We start from the raw sequence: 24,239 nt of genomic DNA, 5'->3' as shown, positions 1-24,239 counted from the left end.
CTGATTGTTATGTGTATTCAGTCTCATACCTGGGGACTCTAGTGACAAAAATAATTTTCTATTCTTTAATCCTATTAGCCCTGCAGAGGCTACATGGCTAAGCCTGAGCTAGATTCAATTCTTTCTTGTCATAATCAAGAGAATTGTTGACTAAGTTCTGTTCAGTTACACCTATGCAACCCCACAGAAACAAAAAAATCAGAGGCCATAATTTGGCCTGCTGTTGCTGATGCATGAGAAGGAAAAAACCCAGCTTGATTCAGACTTGGTTGAATTTGCAAGTCTGCCAGTCAGAAAAAGAATAACATGTTTTACTACTGAACTGAGCACATTTGATCTGGAAATCACTGAAACACAATAAACATGGAACCCCATGATGCCATTTTTACAGTCACTTTTCAGAAGGGAACTGCAATTGATATAACGAGCATACATTAAACCCTCAATAAAAAAAGTTAATTAAGAAAATGAGAACTGTTCTTTACTCAGAATAACTGTTTCTGCATTTTGAATAGTACAGTATGTACAGTAAATCTAGCTTGGTAGGAAAAGTTTAGTGGTGCTTTGGTTAAATGGATGACAGAGTTCTGTTCCAGTAGCACTTAAAACAGATTTCAATAAAAGAAAATATGAAATAAAATGCAAAAAGCATATAAAACACTGGTAGGTCATAAAAAGCAGGTATACAGATGTGGAGAAATGGAACAAAATTCTCAAAATTGAGTCAGATACATGCTATTAATATAGGTAACTTACCAGGAATTTTACTAGGAGTAAAGTATCAGAGGGGTAGCCGTGTTAGTCTGTATCTGTAAAAGCAGCAAAGAGTCTTATGGCACCTTATAGACTAACAGACGTTTTGGAGCATGAGCTTTCGTGGGTGCATCCGAAGTGGGTATTCACCCACGAAAGCTCATGCTCCAAAACGTCTGTTAGTCTATAAGGTGCCACAAGACTCTTTGCTGCTTTTACTAGGAGTAAAGAACTTTACAATTTTTTCATTAATAACTGAAAAGTTTGAAAAGAATAAAAGACTTCCTCTATGCCTGCATAGACTGAGATGTTTTAAACCACAGCTTCAAACGCAAACATTCCAGTAACCAGAGTTCCTTGGATGAGTCAAAGAGAAAAATGGGGAAGAAATAAATGATGGTACCGTCAGGAAGGGAGTCAGTAATTGAGGGTAGCAAAGAGGGAACAATAAAGAAAGAAGAGTTCAACAGATACAACTGTACATGTGTGCGCCTGCATCATAAACTACATGGAAGGAAAGTTAAGAGTCTGTCACAAGCAGATGAACATACAAGGAAGAAGCAATCAAAGAGACAGGTCTACTTGTATCATTAAGTAAGGAGAAAGAGAGTGAACCTCTAAAATATATAAAGAAACAGCCTTTGTGGAGGTTCATAATTGCAGAAAGAGGTAGCTGCTTTTGCCAAAGCAAACAGGAAAAAAAGCAAAGGGGGAATCTGAGACTTACTGCAGGAAGTCTATGGAAACAGTTTAATGCATATTAAATATACTACAGCTATTACAACAACAACATTCATATTAATTTTTTAAGTCTTATCAGCCAGTACTTCCCCACTAACCAAGAAGGAGCAGGAAAAGGGGTTGTTTTGTGGGACTTCAACCTCACTAGATCTTTCAGTGGAGAGGAAGGAAGTGAGGAGAAGGTTGTCACATGGCATCTGGATGGCTCCTGAGTGCCATTTGGAGTTACGCACTATCCCAAGAGTTGGCTAGACACTCAAAACACCTTGATCCCCCTCCAGGCAGCACCTGAAAGCTTGCTCTGCAGCAGCAGGAACATGTCTTAAAACACGTCTGCTGCACACCAAACTATCATGCCCTCAAGAGTGACTCCTCACCAATACCCTCCTCTCAGCTGGGGAAGCACAATCTGCCATGATCTGTAGCCTCTTTGATGGCTATGGGTTGGGATTACCTTGAACAGTTTGGTCCCATCATTCAGGGAAGGGGTTAAATTGGGTTTTCGAAACAGTTTGTATCCCATGTGTAAAAGCAGATATGGGATACCTCAGTGTAGACATACTCTTAGACTTGGCAGGAACCAGTAGATGGTGTACCTAAGAAAGTGAAGTCCTGCAGGTAGCCATATATGTTTGTTTGCTACATCTGTCTGAGAAGTGGCATGCTGGAGCCTGGCTACAGACATCCCCTCTCAGTTTAGGAACCAAAATAAACCCCGTGTATTTGGCCAAGTGGAGTTTATACACTTTGAGACTGGCTGGGTTATACCCTGGCAATTCTATTTTGAATTTATTATCTTTTCTTGCAGATTGGAAGAGAACTCTCCTCTGGAAAACTCCTCATTTTGAAGGTACCCACGGGAAGGGACTACAACCTAATTCTGAAAACTGGACCTTTTCTATGACACCATCTTGGCCTTATCAACTGTCTCCCTTCATCCACATTGGAACAGAGAATGAGGAGGAAGTTATGCTTTCCTGAGAGGCTGGAGACCTAGGATTTCTTGGACTCATGACATTACTTGGATTTTATATACTTTTTCTAGGCTTTATAGTTGGGAGAACGGGCACCTTGCACAAGCATATTCTCTAGGAAAATAGTTATGGACTAAAGCAACATGGGACACAACAGGGGCTCTTGAGAGCTGAATTGCCAAAGTGGGAAGGTAAGAGCCCCACTTTACCCCTCTTCATGAGATTGGAAGTGCTCCTCTTGTATTCTAAGCTCACCTACAGTTGTAACTGGCAGCTCTGAACAGGACATGGATAGTGTATAAAAAATACTTACTTTTACCTCTTCACTCTAAATCGCTGGGCAATATTCCTCATCCATGTAACTGAGTGGGGTAGCGGCTAAGGCTGGGAAGAGAAATCAGCAGCTCCCACTAAATGGGGGCCTTAATTTGATTTGTTTCTTTCTTGTTAGCCACTTAAAAGGGGGTGGTGAGGAGAATGACAGCTGTTGCCTTACATTCCAGCTTGATCCAGAGGGAAAGAGAATGAATCTGTCAGCTCCTTCCTGATAATTGCCTGCCATTAGACCCTAGTCAGCCCACCTGTGGCTAATCTAAGGCAAGGGTTGCAGCAATAAGAAATCAGCAGGAAGTGAGGCAGTGTGGGTAATTCTGCAAAGGCCTGCAGGCAACAGCAAAGGCCTGTAGGCAGAAGTTTGATGTTTATTTCAGGCAGGGTGGGGACAATAAGTCTCCTGTATTTTAAAAAAAGGAAAATACAAATCACCCCACCCTTCAGCAGTGTGACTCAGAGAATCTGGATGCTGTCTGAGAAAATATAGCCCTAGTCATTTGGTTTTTCCCTGTTACTAATATTTTTGTTCATGCATTTTATCTTCACTTGCTCATCTTTTAATCCCCCTCTCTCATTCACGCAGCCAGTGAAAGATCAGCATTTACATAACTTGTATTTCCTAGAGGGAACTATTCCTTCAAGACTGGGTTGAAAGCATATTAGCAGGACATTGCTTTAGAGCTCAGTGAACAATGAACAATTTATTGTGCTAAGTGAACTCATCTATTTGAGAGTCATTGCTATTTACCAAGGTGTTTGCTATTTGCAATTGTTGGGTGAACGTTTTGTGTAAGCAAATGAGCTGCTAATGAACTGTTCAGTACAACTGCTAGAGCAGGGGTTCTCAGTGGCTTCACTTTTCTCTAAAATACTTCATTAGCTTTAGGAAAAACAAATAAGTATGAACATAGACATGTCCAAATCGTTGTAATTTATCTGCCATCTCTCAGGTGAGTGCTCTACCCACTGGGTTACAGGGTGCTTCTAACTGTCTCTCTGGCTCAATTCATATTTAATTAAAGTGGAACAACGTTAATAGGACAGCATAAGGAAGATTCCCATCAGACTGTCATGAGAGGTAGCAGATCCCTGTTCGAATCCCTTCTCACTAGGGAGGGTCAGAGGGAGGAACTTGAACCAGGAATCTTATACATCCCAGGCAAGTACCCTAAGCTCCAGGCTGCAAGTTAGACAAAGAAACACCTATCTTCCCCTGGTTTGTGGATCGCTCTGGGGCACAGAAGGGAGATAGACACCGACAGCGAGGTGCATGCACTGAGGCAGGAACATAGGTGCCTATGGAACTTTTACTGCAAAAACTGAATTTAGGCAGCAGCCACGTGGGGCTGCGTGGTGGCACCTGAAAACAGCTCAGTCAGTGCTCAGTCCACTGTTCCCTAGGCTGGCCAAAGACAGTCCCTCTGGGATACATCTTTATACACCAATACAAACAAATGGGGGTGCCTCTCATTGCTTTGTACCTGTAGGTTTGATTAGAACACCTATATTCATCACGCTGTCATTCTGACCTTATCCTTAAGATGGGTCACTGTGTTCCTATTATGTCTGGGGAATGTGCTAGTATCGCGGTGTTCTGGTACCACCCTTCTGAAATGTGCTTGCATGAGTGTGTTGTGCCTAGCACCTCTTAGGAATATGTGTTTTTGCAATATCAGCCCTGTGCTTGCCAAATTCTGTGAGTAGGGCCTGCCTCTTGCTCACATCTTAAGTTTGCTTTATATCAGCAAAGTTTTGACTATTTTAGCCCAGGCCTCAAACCTCATACCAGGCCTCTGATACATGGGCTTATGTTTCACCCCCTCTTCCTACTACAGGAGTAAAGTGGTGCATGAGGCTTATGTTGCTCCTTTACTCAGGGGTGAATTTAGCTCATAAAGAGAAGCATATGGAACCTTTACCCTACCCACCGCCCCAGTGACTTGAGCCCAACTGAACACTTAATGGATTCTCATCCATCCTCTCAGATAGTTTTTCTTTTCGTTACTGAGATTGCAATTGTGCTGGCAATTGTCTCATTCAGTGCATTAAAATGCATATTACATTAAAAATAAATAAAGGAAACTTCAGCATCCTCAGCTGTCAATCTGGCACCTTTCGCCTCTTACTGACATTAACGCAAGTCTCACAGCCCTAGGGAGCTGAATATCTGAGTTGAGATCTGCCACGTGGATCTAAGAGGGGAATTTTTCCTTTAGTCACAGCAAGTGCATAAGCAAATAGAGAAACATTTCTCTTCAGTTTGTTCTCTGGGATTCTGAAGACAAAGCAGCCTTATTCTCAACAAGAAACTCACCATGTGCTGAGTGGAAAAAATAATTGGGAATAATTAAAAGAAAACATCTATTGTCCAAACTTTTGACAGAAGCATCTTTGATAAATAATTCATACCAGAAATCTATGAGAGATGGCAAATTTGAGGCCCCTCTTGAGACAGCTACTTTCTAGGGCAAGAGCACAGATAATAGCCTGGTGGGGGAGTGGTGAAGATGAGAATTTTAAGAAAATTCAGAAAGGAAGCTACAAGTTGTTGGTCTATGCCATCATCATTAAGTATTTGCATACTTGACTGATGCCACTATTATGCAACGTGCCAAGTACCATACTGCTTTACATAATGGACGTGGGGAAAAAAGTCACACACCAAAAGAGATGCAACACATGAATAAGAGTTTGCACAGTGGGTGTCCTTCATGCAGCATGTGGTGACAAATATCCATACAGTTACAAACTACATTGCTTAGTCCTTAGAGATCATCCTGACAATTTTCTGTCTATCATTTATTTTGAGAACTGGTGGCGTGTGCCCTTAACAGAAGGTCATAGCCAGTGAAGTCTCCTTACCGAACAATCACCCCTCTTGGATTTTCAGGGGTTTGCTTGTAAAGGTTTTATTGTACCTCATTTCAGTAGCTGTTCCAGGGAGACTCAGAAAGGGTTCTAGGATCCAGTTATTCCATTACAGTTTTTTTTCTGCTTGTTCCTATAGCTCTTCTCTGCTTGTATTTCTATTTATGCCAACTGGAATTTTTGCAGTTACAATTTGTTGTCTTTAACCTTATCTAATGTTGCTTTTAAGGTCCTGGAGCTCTCCTGACCTCTACACTAGAGGATACCAGTTACAAACTCATGGGTGTATAAGCACTATTATACTATCCCTTCTTCCAGACTTAATAAGTAACAATGTTGTCTTATTTATTATTTTTGTAATAGAAAGTCAGTTGAGTGATATTTTAACAGAATACCACTCTTTATCAATCATAGCACTTAAGTGATGGATAAAAAACATTCAGAGACATAGACTTTAAGGTCAGAAGGGACTATTATGATCGTCTAGTCTGACCTCCTGTACAAAGCAGGCCATAGAATCTCACCCACCCACTCCTGTAATAAACCTCTAACCTACGTCTGAGCTATTGAAGTCCTCAAATCATGGTTTAAAGCAGGGGTCTCAAACTCAAATGACCATGGGGGCCACATGAGGGCTAGTTCATTGGCCCAAGGGCCACATCACTGACACCCCCCCTCGCTGCCCCCGGCCCCGCTCCCACTCCACCCCTTCCATGAGGCCCCGTCTCTTCCCACCCCTTCCCTGCCCCCATTACAACCCCTTCCCTGAAGTCCCCACCCCAAATCCGCCCCCTCCCTGTCCCCAGAGGGTGCATGAAGAGTGTGGCGGGGGCTCAGGGCAGGGAGTTGGGGTGCACACGGGGAGCTCAGGGTGCAGAACGGGTGTGGGATGCGGCAGGGGCTCAGGGCAGGAGTTTGGGGTGAAATAGGGGTTTGAGGTGCAGGCAGGGGGTTCAGGGCAGGGGGTTCAGGTGTGGGATGCAGCAGGGGGCTCAGGGCAGGAGTTTGGGGTGAAGTAGGGGTTTGAGGTTCAGGCAGGAGGCTCAGGGCAGGGGGTTGGGGTGAAGTAGGGGTTTGAGGTGCAGGCAGGGGGTTCAGGGCAGGGGGTTCAGGTGTGGGATGCAGCAGGGGGCTCAGGGCAGGGGGTTGGGGTGAAGTAGGGGTTTGAGGTTCAGGCAGGGTCTGAGGGTAGGGGGTTGGGGTGAAGTAGGGGTTTGAGGTGCAGGCAGGGAGTTCAGGGCAGGGAGTTGGGGGGCAGGGTGCAGGAGGGCTTCAGGCTCCGAGGTGGCAGCGGCACACACCGGGGCCAGGGCAGGCTGCCAGCCCTGGCCCCATTCTGTTCCAGGAAGTAGCTGGAACCATGTCCCTGCGGCCTTTGGGGGAGTGGGGGACACAGGGCTCCACACGCTGCTTGCCGCACCTCCAGGTACCTCCCCTGAAGCTCCCATTGGCCACGGTTCCCCATTCCCGGCCAATGGGAGCTGCAGGGGGGCAGTGCCTAGAAGCCAGGGCAACACATGGATGGAGCCCTATGCTTCTCATCCCCCACCCCAGCCGCAGGGATGTGGTTCCAGCCGCTTCAGGGAGCGGTGTGGGACTTGAGGGGGGGCAATCCCATGGGTGTAGTTTGCCCACCCCTGGCCCAGAGATAGGCCGGGGGTGCAGGCACGGGCTGCTTGGCGGGCCGCAGGAAATAGCCCCGCGGGCTACATGTTTGAGACTGCTGGTTTAAAAACTTCAAGGTGCAGAGAATCCTCCAGCAAGTGACCTGTGCCCCACGCTGCAGACGAGGGCGAAACCCCCCCAGGGCCTCTGTCAATCTGCCCTAGAGGAAAATTCCTTCCTGACCCCAGATATGGTGATCAGTTAAACCCTGAGCATGTGGGAAAGATTCACCAGCCAGACACCCAGGAAAGAATTCTCTGTAGTAACTCAGATCCCACCCCATCTAACATCCCATCACTGGCCATTGGGCATATTTACTGCTAATATTCAAAGATCAATTAATTGCCAAAATTACAGTATCCCATCATACCACCCCCTCCATAATCTTATCAAGATTAGTCTTGAAGCCAGATATGTCTTTTGCCCTCACTGCTTCCCTTGGAAGGCTGTTCCAGAAATTCACTCCTCTGATAGTTAGAAACCTTCCTCTAATTTCAAGTCTAAACTTCTTGATGGTCAGTTTATATCCATTTGTTCTTGTGTCCACATTTGTACTGAGCTTAAATAATTCCTCTGCCTCCCTGGTATTTATCCCTCTGTTATATTTATAGAGAGCAATCATATCTCCCCTCAGCCTTCTTTTGGTTAGGCTAAACAAGCCAAGCTCTTTGAGTCTCATTTCATAAGACAGGTTTTCCATTCCTCAGATCATCTTAGTAGCCCTTCTCTGTACCTGTTCCAGTTTGAATTCATCCTTCTTAAACATGGGAGACCAGAACTGCACACAGTATTCCAGATGAGGTATCACCAGTGCCTTGTATAACGGTACTAACACCTCCTTATCTACTGGAAATACCTCACCTGGTGCATCCCAAGACCACATTAGCATTTTTCAAGGCCATATCACATTGGCGGCTCATAGTCATCCTGTGATCAACCAATACTCCGAGGTCCTTCTCCTCCTCTGTTACTTCCAACTGATGAGTACCTTATAACAAATTAATTAATCCCTAAATGCATGACCTTGCACTTTTCACTATTAAATTTCATCCTATTTCTGTTACTCCAGTTTACAAGGTCATCCAGATCTTCCTGTATGATACACCAGTCCTTCTCTGTATTGGCAATACCTCCCAGCTTTGTGTCATCCGCAAACTTTATTAGCATACTCCCACTTTTTGTGCCAAGGTCAGTAATAAAAAGATTAAATAAGATTGATCCCAAAACCGATCCCTGAGGAACTCCACCAGTAATCTCCCTCCAGCCTGACAGTTCACCTTTCAGGACGACCCATTGTAGTCTCCCCTTAATCAGTTCCTTTCCACCTTTCAATTTTCATATTGATCCCTCATCTTTTCCAATTTAACTAATAATTCCCCATGTGGAACCTTATCAAATGCCTTACTGAAATTGAGGTAAATTAGATCCACTGCGTTTCCTTTGTCTAAAAAATCTGTTACCTTCTCAAAGGAGATCAGGTTGGTTTGGCACAATCTACCTTTTGTAAAACCATGTTGCATTTTGTCCCAATTACCATTGACCTCAATGTCCTTAACTACTTTATCCTTCAAAATTTTTTCCAAGACTTTGCATACTACAGATGTCAAACTAATAGGCCTGTAGTTACCGGGATCACTTTTTTCTCCTTAAAAATAGGATCTATATTAGCAGTTCTCCGGTCATACAGTACAACCCCTGAGTTTACAGATTCATTAAAAATTCTTGCTAATGGGCTTGCAATTTCATGTGCTAGTTGCTTTAATATTCTTGGGTGAAGATTATCTGGGCCCCCCGATTTAGTCCCATTAAGCTGTTCGAGTTTGGTTCTACCTCGGATATGGTAATATCTACCTCCATATCCTCATTCCCATTCGTCATCCTGCCATTGTCCCTATGCTCCTCATTAGCCTCATTAAAGATTGAGGTAAAGTATTTGTTTAGATGTTGGGCAATGCCTAGATTATCTTTAACCTCCACTCCATCCTCAATGTTTAACGGTCCCACTTCTTTCTTTTTCTTCTTATTTATATGGCTATAGAACCTTTTACTATTGGTTTTAATTCCCTTTGCAAGGTCCAACTCTACATGGCTTTTGGCCTTTCTCACTTTATCCCTACATGTTCTGACCTCAATAAAGTAGCTTTCCTTGCTGATCTCGCCCATCTTCCACTCCTTGCAGGCTTTCTGCTTTTTCTTAATCACCTCTCTGGCTATGGCTACACTTGCAAATTTGCAGCAGCAGCAGGTGAAAAAAAAAAACGCCCTGCAGCGCGCGCTGCAGCGCCTACCTAAGCGCAGTGTGCCCAAAGCCCCCCAGCCCCACAGTTCCCACCCACCACAGGCTGGCAGCCGGACAGAGAGCTGGGAGAGTTTCTCCCAGCTTCCCTGGCGACTACTGGCGCTGGCGCGCGCGCGGCTGCGCTGAGCATGCGCCGCGGTAGCCATATGAAGCCTCTGAGATGCTTACTCATCCAGCTTGGTCTACAACTCCTGCCTATGCTTTTTTCCCCCTTACTTGGGATGCAGGCTTCTGATAGTTTCTGCAACTTTGACTTGAAGTAATTCCAGGCCTCCTCCGCCTTTAGATCCACAAGTTATTCAGTCCAATCCACGTCCCTAATTAATTTCCTTAATTTTTTAAGTTCGCCCTTTTGAAGTAAAAAACCCTAGTCACAGATCTATTTTTGTTTATCCTTCCATTTAGTTTGAATTGAATTAGCTCATGATCACTCAAACCAAGGTTGTCCCCTACAGCCTGTCTTCTTTCCTCTAACATATTTGCTATCCTGAAGCAGGTTTACCTTGCATGAATAAATTTAGCATAGGGAAAAAATAAAATAAAAGGACATTGTTGCTTATTTAGACGTAGTTACATATTGGAACCAATATGGAACAACATGGTATTTAAAAAGAAGTATATTAGTTATGCAATTGGCCATGCATTTAAGCTGTAGTAGGGCAAGTGAAAGTGGACATATGTGCTATGAGGTAGGGCTTCCATAAGGTCAGGTTTTGATAAGTTAAACAACAACAGAAGCGCTCATGAAGAAGCTACTCCATGGGAGCAAAGGTGTCAGAATCTGTCCCATTGCAAAAAACAAACACCCTTGGTAGTATGCTAATACCTGAGAAATAATGTTGGCATCTTTTGTTTTTTCCTTTTGTGTACAGTCTGGTTAATCACACTGAACTTTGGGCCTCTCTCCATTTAATTGCCAATGGTGATTTCCTTATAAATATTGATTCCATTGTTCCAGTGCATCAGGGCGTAAGTGCTAGACTGTTCACCTATCTAGGTGACTCCTCTACAAAAAAAGTTAATCAACATACCCACTTCAAGGAGTTGGCGGAGAGGGGGAATATTTCTACTACTACTGTTTTCATCACTTTTTTCCCCATTGTTAATAACAAAGACTCAAACAGAAGATGTGCTATGAAGACTCGTTATGTCTATCTGTGCTACAAAAATGCAGGTCAGGGTTGCCGAAGGTTACAAGCTTTCACCAGAGCACATTTTGGCTTATTTAATTGGTTGAAAAGAGAGAGAGGAAAGAAGCAAACTACTCAGATTAACAGGGAAGAGGATGTGCATATGTGGTTAGGGTGAAATCTCTAAGGACTCGTCTAGGCTAGGAAAATAGGTAATGCTATTGTTTTAAAATACCATTTAGCACATTTAGAATGACAAAACTCATGCAAGTTTTTTACATCACAGGAGCAACTCTTTAGTCTGAATGCCAAGGCCTTATATGCTAAATAGATTATTCCTAGTAAACTGTGAGAATAGCAAAGTTCTGGAAGTTGCGTTATGGTGGTTTCCAAGACATCCACTCATTTCCCTTCACTAACTTTCTATGAAACTTGGTTAAATTAATTTTTGAGATTCTTGAAGTGTTCCTACACAATAACCTATATTTTACTGTTATAATCTCCTTTTGGATTGCATATGCTGCTCCTTATCATTAAAAGTCAAAATCAAATGGTGTATTTTGCTGTAGTAAAAAACCACAATCCAATTTTCATTTGCATTTACTTTTTGGGCGAACCAGTCAATCACTAAGGTTGCATTACACAAAGATCAAAGCCTGCTGAGCCCCCTGCTGAATAACTGCATCATTACACACAGTCCAAAATCAAAATTAAGGTTGCTGGAAAATCAGTCCATATAAAAGGTCCAGTAATAAAAAGACTTTCACCTCATAATTTATATCAATTTGATGGTAATCTTTTATTAGGATTTTAGCAAATATATTAGGATGTATAGAATAGAAAAATGGCCATTTTCTTTTATTAGGCACCATTTAGTCTTTCTGCCATTTATATTTATAAGTAGGGATGACAAGCTGATCTGGATGAAATGCAAACCCATCTGACCTTCACTTACAACTCAGGCTGCAGCAGAACCAAGCACAATGTAGTTACATTTTAAGAAATAAGAGAACACTGATTCTACTGGTATCTCCAAGCGGCTGTTAAACAACAGCTACTAAAGTTAGATATTTTTTTAAATCAGCAGGTCCAGATAACTTGCATCCAAGAGTTTTGAAAGAGATGGCTGAGCAGCTAGCTGAACTGTTAATGTTGATTTTCAGTAAGTCCTGACACACTGGAGAAGTTCCAGAAGACTGGAAGAAAGCTAATGTTGTGACAATTTTTAAAACAAGTAAATGGGATGACCTGGGTAATTATAGGCCTGTCAATCAATATCAATCCTGGGCAAAATAATGGAGTAGTTGAGGAGGATAATATAATTAATGCCAATCAATATGGAAAACAGATCCTGTCAAATTAACTTGATACTGTTTTGATGAGCTTACAAGTTTGGTTGATAAAGGTAATATGATTGATGTGCTATACTTTGATTTTTTACCTCCTGACATTTTGACTAAAAAACTAGAACAATATCATATTAATGTGGCACACATTTCAGGGATTAAAGGCTGGCTAACTGATAGGTCTCAAAATGTAATTGTAAAAGGGGAAATCATCATCAAATGGGTATGTTTCTAGCTAGGCCCACAGGGATTGGCACTTGGCTCTACACTGTTTAACATTTTTATCAGTGACCTGAAGGAAAACATAAAATCATCAGCTTGCAGATGACATAAAAATTGGGAGAGCAGTAAATAATGAAGAGGACAGGCCACTGATTCAGAGCAATCTGGATTACTTGGTAAATTGGGTGCAAGCAAACAATATGCATTTTAATACTGCTAAATATAAATGTCCACATCTAGAAACAAAAGGCTATACTTACAGGATGGGGGACTCTCTCCTAGGTAACAGTGAAAAAGATTTGGGGGTAATGGTGGATAATCAGCTGAACATGAGGTCCCAGTGTGATACTGTAGCCAAAAGAGCTAATGTGATTCTTGGATGCATAAAAGGGAAACTTGAGTAGGAATAGAGGTTATTTTACCTCTGTCTGGCATTGGCATGACTGCTGCTGGAATACTGTGTCCAGTTCTGGTGTCCACAATTCAAGAAAGATGCTAATAAAGTGGAGAGGGATCAGAGAAGAGCCATCAGAACGATTAAAGGATTAGAAAAAACATACCTTATAGGGATCAACTCTAAGAGGTCAATCTATTTAACTTGATAAAGAGAAGCTTAAGGGGAATCATAGAATCATAGATTATTAGGGTTGGAAGGGACCTCAGGAGATCATCTAGTCCAACCCCCTGCTCAAAGCAGGACCAATCCCCAAATCCCTAAATGCCCCCCTCAAGAGTTTTGATCACAGTCTGTAAGTACCTACATGGGAAACAAATACTTGATAATGGGCTCCTCAATCTTACAGAGAAAAGTATAACACAATCCAATGTCTGGAGGTTGAAGCTAGACAAATTCAGGCTGGAAATAAGGTGTACGTTTTTAACAGTGCAGATAATTAACCATTGGAGCAATTTACCAAGTGTGGTGGATTCTCCATCACTAGCAATTTTTAGATCAAGATTGGATGTTTATCTAAAAGAATCATAGAGTCATAGAAATGTGGGGCTGGAAGGGACCTCGAGAAGTCACCCTGTCCAGCCCCCTGTACTGTGGCAGGATAAAGTATACCTAGACCATCCCTGACAGGAGTTTGTCCAACTTGTTTTTAAAAGCTTCCAGTGGTGGGGACTCCATCACCTCCTCTGGAAGTCTGTTCCATAGCTTCACTACCCTTGTAGTTAGAAAGTTTTTCCTAAATCTCCTCTGCTGCAGATTAAGCTCATTACTACTATGATCTAGGAATTATTTGGAGGAAGTTCTATGGCCTGTGTTATTCAGGAGGTCAGCCTGATCACTATGGTCCTTTCCAGCATTGGACTCTAGGAATCTATAAATATGTACTACCACTGTCACCCAATCCCCCACTTTCATAAAACAAAAATAACTTCTGCAGTGCATGTTCTTTCAGCCCTGGGTAGAAAATGCATTTTAGAAAGAAAGCTGTCCAATTTATTTAGGCATTTCAAAGAGAAGCAGGAAACACTATATTTGTTTAAAATGAATTAAATGAGAAAAGTCTGTATTCCTTATGATCATTGTGGGAATGCGGTCATGAGCTTTTAAACAGCAGGCAGCTTTGGAGGAAATTGGAATTCTGAATGGAAATTAAATAATTCTACCAAGAAATGCTCTCTTCTGCCCTTGCAAGAGCAGCCCATAAACTGAAGAGCAGGATATTATGGAAGTTATTGTGCAAATAATTGCTAGCTCCAGTAGTTACCATTTTATTACTCCTGCACAATGCGATACAATTTAATTTTATAATGCATCCTTCATACAAATAGCTCACTATGCACAGAAGTTATGTTATACCAATGGATTACATTGTAAAATGTTGCAATAAGAAGAAGGAAGCATAAACGGAGACGGATGATTAAGTGATTAAGGCAGAAGGGTTGCTATGTTAATAGTGAGTGGTGGGCGAAAGGGCCCAACTGGAAGCTACTAGTCATAGACAGCATAGGAGCAGAGGGAGATTTTAATGTTTGAGAGGTATATTTAAATCGGATGGTGAGTCAGTGAGCTGGACAGACTGTCTATACAGGAGATTGTTGCAGATAACTGGAGGAGTGGCAGCAAAGAATAAACTTCAAACAGAAGAATAGGGAGCAGTGGACTGAAAGGAGGTTACAGTTGGCAGAGTGGCAGATCCAAACAGGGGATTCAGGGAGAAATGAAGCCATGACAGTAGGCAGAGAGTGAGTATGAAGAGCCTTATCCGTTAAGTGAGCAATTTTTATAGTGGAAAGTGGATTGTAAACAAGGGAGAGAGAGAGAGTGTGACAACATGTGTCTTTCAAGATCAAGATCATGCAATAACATTTGCTGCAGTGTTCTCAAGAGCCCCACGTTTGGATATAAGTGACTTCAGGAGGCATAGAGGAAAGGTTAAGGAGTTGCAGTAACCAAGGGCATGAAATGAAAAGTAGATGAATGAATAATTCAAAAAAAGGCAGCGATCTTGACGGACATTCATGACTCCTCAAAATCACTTTGGGGCAATTGCATTGCAACACTGCATTGAGCCATGATACCACTTTGATGCGTTCAAGCGCTGGTATGATACTGTATTACGATGGGCACATTCATCCCTCTGCCACTTCCTGCATTTGACCCAGTCGAAATGACGGCAAGAGAGCGTAGTGTTATGTGAGGTGAGAATGTCATTTGGCATGGAAGAGGACTCCAAGATTATGGACCTGATATGTGAGAGGGAGATCAGTATTGAGAAGGGGGTTACATGAGCCAGAAAAGGTGGTTGCAAGCTCCTCTCTTCAACTACACAACAGTTGAATGACGCATTTGGCCCATCTTTCAGGCTAGTCCATGATTTAAAAGATTTTCAAAGGTGAATATTGATTTTGGGTGCTGAGCACCCGCCCTCTGAAAAATCAGGCTCCTTCAGTGCTTGCAAAGTAGGACACTTAAAAAACAGAGATACCCAATATCACTAGACATTTGAAAATCTTGGCCTGTGCATCTCATTGCATAGGGAAAAAAGAATATTTTGTGTGATGAAAATAGAACATATTAACATTGATAACAATGCAGTGTCCTTACTCAGGCAAAACTTCCATTTACTTCAGCTGCAGTTTTGTCAGACTAAGGACCGAGAGATTTGACCTAAGACAAATATGTAAAGATCAGAATTCGTTCTTTCCCCTCACATTTCTTTGAAAAGCTGAAAGCACACTTTATATATTAGTTTATACCTTTTCTTTAAGAAGTTGCATCCATCTGGTATCCAAATTCCAAATGATGTGACAGTTGCTGTGGCAACACCACTTTCCCCTTTCAACAGCAAAATGAATAAGAGCATAATATCCACATACAGTAAAGTGTCAGTGTGTAAGTTACTGTTGTCCTGGGGCCGAAGTAATTTACAAAGTCTCTGTTCTCAAAAGTTTCTTATTTATATTTCATACATTACTTTAAGGTACATCTGAAGTGTAAATTTCTGGCCGTCCTTTTGGCAGGCTTTGTTCTCTTATAGTATTATTGATCCCTGTTGGTGAATAAATGAAGAGTAATTACAGACCACTTCAATGGAGGTGAAGGGCGGCAAAAAGAAATGAGTAATAAGGAACATTCTCAAAGCAAATCTGACTGAATGCTTATTGGAATATAAAGATAATTTTAGATGCATTAAGTTGAGCCCATCTCTAGTAACAGAGCTTGAAGATTGTAAATACATTTAGCATTTTGCAGAACCTTTAAAAAGCATTCCTTCTCTCCTTTCCCTAAAGAGAACAGAGCCATGAAAATTCTAGAAGGTTCCAGATGATTGGGTTTTAACAGCAGCTCATGTTTAAAGCAGCTAGAAATCTTCACTGACTAAAAACACATTCTGACTGTTAAGTTTTCTCTGCTTTTTGCAAAGTGACTCAAAAAATCATCTGGGGGAAAGAAAAAAAAAGAGACTAGTAACTGTATTTATTCTATTTCCATAAGTGTAATCTCACTCCACAGCAGATGTGACAATTTACTGCCAAAGTAAGTTAATCACACAATTAGCAGTGCGACTGGAAAGCCTATTGTCTGCCATAATGGTTTTCTCACTATTAACAGTCAATAATTAGTGACATCCGCTATTCATACGGCCAGACACTGTACAAAGATGACTCCATGCAAATCTCCCCCAGCCTGCAAAAAAACATCTCTGCACAGCACCACGGAATTCAAATGGAATAAGAACAATGAGCTGTATTGCGAAGAGGAAGCATTTTGTAATGAATTCTGATCCAAGTTATTTTTTCATGTGTCTCAGACAGACTGAGGGCCAGTTCCTCACCTCAACTGGGGGAAATCAGCATAGCTACATGGACTCCAGTGCATACAGCCATCAGCTGAACATCTCTCCCAGAATGTCTACATTTTGGTTACTGGTACTTTTATGAAAGCAGTTACTTTATTGTTGCAGTAATGACTTTACTATAATTTTTGTATTGCCCCTTGTAATACAATTTCATAAATATTACCAGCATAATACTTCCGAGTAAATTCAAGATATTCTATTAAAAAAAACAACACATAAAGCGATGGCAAAAAATCTCCAAACTGTCCCTTAAAATGACAAAATATAGTTTCAAGTAATTTTCATTCTAGCAACAACCATTCGCCGTTTGTAACCGGGGGATACCATTATTTCCTATGACAGTTACACACACTATCCATTAGACATTTTTCTCTCTAAAGCTGTCTATAGCTTCTTTACTCAATAAATTTAGAAAGTGTCCTGCTAGAGCTTTTTTTGAGGGGGGAGGGCAGGCATTGCTAATCATGGAGAGAATTGCTTTCTTGTGACACTGAACAAGGAACTTTATCATCCCTGTATGTACCTACCCTTCTGCTTCCTCTTCAGAGCTTTTACCTAGAACAATGGTGTCCAACCTTTTCAGCCTAAGGGCCAAACACATTATTTCCAGAAAGTAAAAGGGCCACGATCAATACTTTGAGGCAGATTCTATGACCCATTTTGCTCCATGTGTGCCATTCAGGTAGTGCAAAGGACGTAGAATCCACCTGCAAGTCCCCTGCTGGAAATACTTTTGATGTTGGGGAGTCCCCATTTGCTGTAAAACCAGTGTATTTGGCTTACGTGCTTCCCTCCTCCCCATGACTTCTTGTGTAAGGAGCACACTGAAGGTGGGGAGGAAGAATGGCCGGGTCACACTGACTTCTGCTACCACTGGGGCAAGTCAGAGAAGGTTGGGGATGCTCTAAGTCGCACCAGGGCAGAGAATCAGAGAGTCCTAATTTCTCAGTTGGTTCCATCTGAAGCAGCTGCAGGAAGAAAGGGACACCTGCTGCTTAGAGAAGCTTTCCCCACTCACAACAGGCTACAGCTGGGAGGTGCCCCCTTCTCCTTCATGAGGGGGCCGATTTAAACATGTAAGTTCAGAAATTCCAGGATACTGCTCAGGGAGCATATTCTTTGTTCATAATCACACACAAATTCTCTTTTTAATGAAATCTATCCAAGAGGGCCATAATTTTCAGTCTACAGAGCAAGTGGTTCATGGGTAACAGGTTGGTCACTCCTGGCTTAAACATTAGTTGTCATTTTTCAGAATGTTCCCTGTTGAAACTCTCACATACTAGATCATCTTTTGTGCTCTTTCTTCCTGCTTCCAAATTCACAATGCCTCACGGAGGGCCCTTTAAAATGCTGCCACATTTCCCGCCCCCAGGCCTCTGCATGCTTTGCTAAAAGCATATATGTTTATGTATTTCATTCCTTTTTGGAATGAAATGCTCATCAAACATTTAAGAACAATGTCATAGTTATTCTTATCTCCTCCTTCAATGTAGACAAATGGTTTCTAAATATTTTCAGATTCACTTCCCATTCCATAAACTAATGAGCAGACTATCTTGCTGCCCTGTTAAACTTAGTTGTAGTTCAGAATCTGGTGAATTGCTCAGTCTATTCAAGTCATTCAGGGGGATTATCAAGTTGAAAGTCTCCTAGAGGATTGAATTTCTGCTGGTTTGTGTCCCTCTTATTTACACCAGTTCGTAATGGTATGGTAACTGCTAAGAATCAGAGAATGATCACTTTCTTCTAACACTGAACAAGGAACTTTATTACAATAAGGAATGCAGTATTCCCCCCACCCTCATATTACTTTATCCCTTTGCTTCAGTGCAGAGCCTCTTTCTAGAACTTATCCAGTCCCCCATCTGCCTGGCTTCTTACTGAAATTTGAAAGAAACAGTGCGCATCTCTCACAGACTCTTAACAATTAATGGTGTATAATGCATCTGTCTGAAACAAAAACTCTTCATGACATCTCTATAAACATTTCATATTGCTTATAGCAGTAAGTGCTCTAGGAAGTTTGCACGAGCTACTCCCTCATGGGCAGAAATAAGCCAGCTTCGTAGTTTTCAACACTGTATTGCCTTGGGACTTAGTGCAGCAGACATACATTTTAAAGTTACATAAAATAAATTTTTTATGCCACTGAAGCAGATTAGCTTTCTAATTAAATTTATTTGCACTTGCTAAGTAGTAGTCAGGACCAAAAAAAAATTTGCTTGTATTTGCATTTTAAAGTTTGGGGAAAAAAAGTAATATTATAATTGAGAACTATGGTAAAATTATTTTCCAAAGAATGATGTATATAGGTATTATTTGTAGGTAATTACATAAAGTATGCTTTAAAATTCAGATATTGGAGTTTCCTTCCCCCCTTCACATCTCCTCATATTCTAATCTGTGTATAGAATGGGAATTCATTAATGTAAAAATAATACCCATACATCAATGGTAGATATTTGATCGCTTCTGAATGTGAGCAGGTGAATATCATGTAAGACTATATTACAAGAGATGATGTGATGGCTACATAATCCATGAATCATGTGTTTTTCACTCCTTCAGATTTTGTATGCTCACTCCGTAATTTAGTATTCATCCTACTGCAGGGATCAGAGCATGAAAAATTCCCGTGGCAGAAGAGTTGAGAGGGTTAACAATACAATGATGATGGAGGGGGGGAAGGGATAGAAAGACGGGCACCCACTCCATCACTTTCAAGATATTGTTAGGTGAAAGTTAACCTTTAAACAATATTCATATGTACGTAAATTCGTATTAATTCCAGGCTTCAATTTCCATCTTTTTTAAAGAAACTGAATTACATCATAGACGTTTGAGATGGAAAAAGACCTTTCGGCCAACTAGTTTGTTTCCCTGCTAGTGTGGAATTATTCCCAACTAGAAGGGGGCAGGAAACAGTTTTCCTGATCCAGAAATATTTTTGATGTTTCATTCTTTTTCCTGTTCCACATTGGGTAGAACCTGAAACCTCTCAATTTTTTATTTTTTTGCCAAAAAAAACAAGTGTGTGTGCATCAAAAAAAGCTTAGTCCAGTGTCAGGGCACTCCCCTGGGCTGGGGAATCCCAACCTTAAGTCCTTGATCTGCCTGATACAGAGCAACCCCTGCATCAAGCAGAACAGGGACTTGAACCAGGATTTCTGACATCTAAGGCAAGTGTTCCATCTACTAGTTATTCTGGGGTGAGTGGTTACACTTTCAGGTCCAGGGTGGAATTTCTGGTCAGAGAGAACAAAAGAGCACAAGTGGGCATTCTACGTTGACATCACTAGGACTGCTCATGCTACTGAGAACAAAATGTGGCTGTGGTTGTATGGTCAAGCCCATGCTTACCTATCCAATAATGAAACAAACAGTGCAAAAAAAGTATCAAAAAATTAACCTCAACATAATTTGAAATCAATACCTTTGAGATGTAAAACAGATGCTTCATTCATTAGAGTCTGCTCAGACTGAAAACTCTTCAAGGCACTTTGGTGTATGTACAGCATCTATCTGGGGCTCCCATGCTCAGTTGAGGCTCTAGAGTTATGTCAACATAGCATTTTGGAGTGAAGTGCCTCATCTGGGTTGGCAGACTTGGGCTGGCTTCACTCATGCTAGCACTCTAAAAATAACTATCTAGACAGCACTTGGAAGGTGTGGCTTGGGCTGGAGTTTGTGCTCTGAAGCCTAGGGAGGAGGGTGGAACTAGTAGCACTCTAATACATAACATATTATATATATGAATTGTAATACTCAACCCTTGGGGGGAGAAACAAACCAGCCCTCTCCCCCTATCCCCCAAAATAACTCCACCAGAAAGTATGCACACATGTATGTGTGACATGCCTTTCATTTCACTGACAATGATATTTCCCATCATATACTCAATTTTTTTTTCTGGATAACAAGTTTCTACACCTTTACATTAACTTACACCTACTGTTAAAGAAGACAGTCATCTCTGTCAGTTTTGTGTACTCCAGAAATATGAGACGCTAAGACAACTGCTGTATAGAAATTCCCGTGGTTAGAGGTGTACCCCATCGTCTCAAATTTCAGAATGCTGGTCTGAAGAGAATGGGTACAGCTTTCCTTGACTTAATAAATATGAATAGTGCCAGATTACATCAGTTGCACACCTCATTACACATCACTATTTGGTTTGTGGACTGCAAGTTATCCATTCTAAAGTATCTATTTTTCTACCTCCTTTAACTAAATCAGAGCTCCAGATATAAAATCTAGTATCCAGGAGTGCTGTGAATCTGGCACGCTCTTCACTGCAAAAAAAAAGGGTGTGTTTTTACTTTGAGATTGCTAACTTGAGATAGCTTTCTCAATGTAAAATCCCAGTGGAATAAGGCACAGATACTTTTTTTCTCAAGACAGACCTCAACTAGCTACATTAAGAGAGACGTTATCTTGTACAAGTGTGGATGTTTAAGACTGCAAGTTATTTCAGCTATCTTAAATTGACATGAATTAAGAGCAACAGTTTTTCTGCACGTCTTTTTCTGATGGCATAATGTCACTTAATGCTGTGTGTCAATTCCACATGCTTTTAGTATCATCATTTCTGTATATGGGGGCTTTTTCAGCATCAGTAGAAGTCACCCTGGAGATCTAGGGATATAGGAGACCGCCAACGATCCTAGGTTGGTTGTGGAGGCTGCAGTCAACTGCTGAAGAGTATAAATATAACCAACTTTTGGTTTTACAGTTTAGTTTTTGTAGCCTTGATTACAATGTGTTGAAAAAAGCTGAATCATATAAGGCAGTTGTATATATTTGTTTTTTGAGATCAGAACTTTTTTAAAAATACGAGCCATATTTTTTGCAGCATTGGCACAACAAAAGGTACAGGTGCACATGCACTTGTATATGCAAAGTGAGTAATTGCATATGCACATAATTTGTGCATCTAAATGCATTTTTGAATAAGCATGTTTCATCTACAGAGGCCTTGGGCCAGCTTTCTGAAAACTGGTTCACATACATGTTCCTCAGCTACAATCAAAAGTGAAACCTCCTTTCTGATGACAAATCCAAACAACAAACACAGATCTGAGCTGTACTAGTAAAGCTATGCTAATTAAAATTCTTTCATTGTCAGACTACCAAATATACAATGAAATATCGTAGCACTAATTGATTTCTACAGCCCAGCTGTGGCTCACTCAATCTGTTTTTTTGGGTTTTTTTTAAACCTTTTCAGGAAGAATGTGGGAATCAGTTGTAGAGGAATACAAGAAAAGTAATAACTTGTTTCTAATCTGAGATGATAATCTAAATTTTTCTCTCCAAAGTCCCTTAGCACAGTATTTTCACTTCTCTCTTACTGTCCAACCCAATATCTTTCTGCTAATTTTTTTTGTTTGTTTTTTTGCATAGACTGGTGTATTATGTATTATATGGTAAGATTTTTTTTTTAAAATGTACTAGGACCTTATCCAAAGCCCACTGAAATAAATGGAAAGGCATACACTGACTTCAGTGAGCTTGGGATCATGCCTCTGTCACTAGAAGAATACAACTGCTAGTGATTGCTGGCTGACAGGTTTGTTACAGATAACAAAATTGCACCCAAACTGTAGTGAACATACCATGCTTTGTGCTTTCATTCATTTCAATAAACACAACAGCCCTTGGCTTCAATCTTAAAAAAAGTTGAGTCTTTACTCTGAAGATCAGTTTATGTAGTAAATTGCTTGTGCCATATCTAACCCAAGAAAGCTTTTTTAGCTTTGAATCCATGAAAGTTGTGGCAGACTTAGCCTAAGTCTATGCTGGCATGGACTTGAATACTTGACCATGTAAATGCTCCCCATACCCGTGACAGGGATAATAATTTTGTAATCTTCCCACAGACAAAGGACAGCTGTGACTTACTTTTCCTCAATCAAAGTGTTCTACAACAGTGTTCTGTTCCCTTCCGCTTCCTGGACCTAACACTCCCGCTCCCACACCTCCAGTCCCTTCCACCCCAGTATCACACAGCTCCCATTTGTAAGGGGGCAGTCAGATTGTGGGGTGGGAAAGAGAGTGAAATGGTTTAATCTTCCAAGGGACAAAACCCAGCTGTTAACTTTAGACAACAATCTAAGTTTTATACAACTGTCCCATCTTCAACTGGGACCTTTCTAACCCATCCCCTCCCTCCTCCCATTTCACGTTTCTCCTGGACCATCACTGCCTGATTGCTGGCTGAGAAATGCAGACAGAGGGGAATAGGGATTTTTCCTTAATAATCTGTTTTTAAGAACTATCTTTAGCTAAATGCATAATAGTGGTTCATCAGAAATCACTAAAGCCGTTGATTTATAACTGCGTCTTGGTTGGGAACCATTTTGGGTGGAGCGGCATGGAGGCTGGAGGAGCGATGGAAGAGTTTTGTAAGGGCACAGAGCATGACAATGCAATGCCTTCAGCACTGCAGTTCAAATGCAGAAATATAGCAATGCATGGCATATTATCCAGGGAGGAACAGTCAATGCACAGCAATTCAAATGCCCTTGATCTTTAAATCAGGAATTTAACACCAGAGCAAGATGGGATATTGGTAGGGAGGGTGGGGGTCCATTGTAAGTTACCAGCCGTGGGTTCTGGTTCCTGCTGTGGCTCGGGGTCCTCCTCAGGTTCACAGGCGGGGGTGGGGTGGGGGAAGGGGTTGTGAGCAGGGGAGGCATGTCATCAAATGGTTCCCCTGGTACAGATGCAGAATCACATGGTCCTTTTCCTCTGGGTCTTCCATAGCAGCCTTCATGGTCCTGGCTGCCTCTTTGCCCTAGCCTTAATCAGCATCCTGTCAGATAATGAGGCCGGCAGGGTTAAAGAAGGGGTCAGAAGCCACTTCAGGGTCTGTATTGAGAGCCTTGATTGAACCTGGTCAAGCTCCTCATAGAAGAGGCATTTTTGATGAGCCCTCCCCCCAGAATAACTGTTCAAATCTTTTGCCTTCCTATACAGGAGCTTCAAGTGTTTGATGCTTTCCTGTCACTGGGCCCAAGCCTGCTGAATGCCCACGTGCTCCGGTCTCGGTGAAATTTCCCCGATACAGGTGAATGTTCCTGCTGCTCGGAGGTGAACAGCACAGGTGTGGTCAGTGGGCCAAGCGTCTGTTCTTGGCACAGAATCCATTGTCACCTGTATTGCTCTACAAAGAGTGCAGCAGAAAGCTGCTCTGATGTGGTCAGCACAGCACTCTACTACTGGTGAAAACCGAGAGATAGAGACCTTTATAGATTGGGAAAGAGTGAAGAAAAAGCTTCAGTGCATTGTGGGAATGGATGTGCTAGCCCTACTTGCCCCATACTTGACTTCAGACACATGCTTCTGGGGTTCAGGTTGGACAAGAAGGGGGTTATGACACAACCGTGCACATGTATGTGTTACAGTCACCATTGTAGACATACGTTTAATGAATGGTTCACATTAAAAAAAGGTTTCAGCACATAATAAAAATATCTTCCTGCACCTACAAAATATTTGTTATGAATGAACCCTAATAAAGACCTTAAGATTTCTAAGGTTTCTGGTGGAAAGCTGTTAATGTTGTAGATCATGCATCCTAATGAGAATGA

The 24,239-nt window shown here is 41.6% G+C and overlaps 1 long non-coding RNA gene across 1 annotated transcript; it reads left to right on the top strand.

The window, feature by feature from the left end:
- Positions 1-2,013: 2,013 nt before the first annotated feature.
- Positions 2,014-23,849, top strand: LOC120375218. Its single transcript, XR_005586517.1, has 3 exons — positions 2,014-2,112; positions 2,303-2,659; positions 23,626-23,849. It is a non-coding gene; the product is annotated as an uncharacterized LOC120375218 (long non-coding RNA).
- Positions 23,850-24,239: the final 390 nt, after the last annotated feature.

This window comes from Mauremys reevesii, linkage group 11, assembly GCF_016161935.1.
Source record: "Mauremys reevesii isolate NIE-2019 linkage group 11, ASM1616193v1, whole genome shotgun sequence".
Classification (NCBI taxonomy): Eukaryota; Metazoa; Chordata; order Testudines; family Geoemydidae; genus Mauremys; species Mauremys reevesii.
This window is presented reverse-complemented; position numbering and strand designations above follow the sequence as displayed.